The following is a 1,105-nucleotide window of genomic DNA, read 5'->3' on the forward strand; positions in this document are numbered from 1 at the left end:
AAGACCTTATATTGAAGCTAAAATTTGACTTTATAAAGACCTTCGATTGACGCTAAAGCTTGACTTTATAAAGACCTTCGATTGATGCTAAAATTGGACTTTATAAAGACTTTCGATTGATGCTAAAACTTGACTTTATAAAGACCTTGGATTGATGCTAAAATTGGACTTTATAAAGACCTCCGATTGAAGCTAAAATTTGACTTTATGAAGACCTTCGATTGGTGCTAAAATTTGAATTTGTAAAGACCTTTGATTGAAGCTAAAATTTGAGTTTATACAGATCTTTTTTCGATGCTAAAATTTGACTTTATAAAGTCCAACGATTGAAGCTAACATTTTACTTTATAAACCCTACGATTGAAGATTAAATATGACTGTTTAAAATTCCTTATATTTATCTCGTTACCCTCATTGAGCTAGTTATAAAACAGTTTTCCCTCCATTTTTGTTTGTGTGTTTGTGTGTGCAATATTAATTTATATACAAATAGTTTTTCTCCCCTTTTAAGTATGAATTTCAAATCAGGTGAATTTTATAAAATAATGAAAAAAAACAACTTTAAAAAGCAGTTATGCATATTTAATGAATGAATGTATATATGTATACAAGTAAATTTAGGGCTTATTTTTTTCTTTAAATATTCCTTTTAAATAATTTACTTGCCTTATTTTTCTTAGGTGTTTTTTTTTTTTACTTTCTTAGAAAACGTGTACCCTGTACCACAACTTGTGGTTAAAGGGAGTAAAGATAAGTTTGTCGGTGCTTGTGTAACAGTATAGAATTGTATATCTAAGATACATACAAAATATTGTGGTATGTCGATATAAAAGTAATAGTTTCCAATATGTGTTTAGAAAACACTCTCATGTTCATAATACACATCCGAAATCAATGGATTTTATCTAAAATGTTTATCATTGTCCTAAGTATTTTCCTATTGAAAATCAGCAAAATTGTTTAAATAGAAAAAAAGTTATGCACTATTATATCAGACGAACTTGAAACAAATATCAAGTATTTTTATGAAAATTAATTTAAACATTGATACTGTTCTGTAGCTGCAGAGTAATTAAGATTCGTCATAACCGAATATAGCCTTCTA

This window comes from Calliphora vicina, chromosome 5 (assembly GCF_958450345.1).
Source record: "Calliphora vicina chromosome 5, idCalVici1.1, whole genome shotgun sequence".
NCBI lineage: Eukaryota > Metazoa > Arthropoda > Insecta > Diptera > Calliphoridae > Calliphora > Calliphora vicina.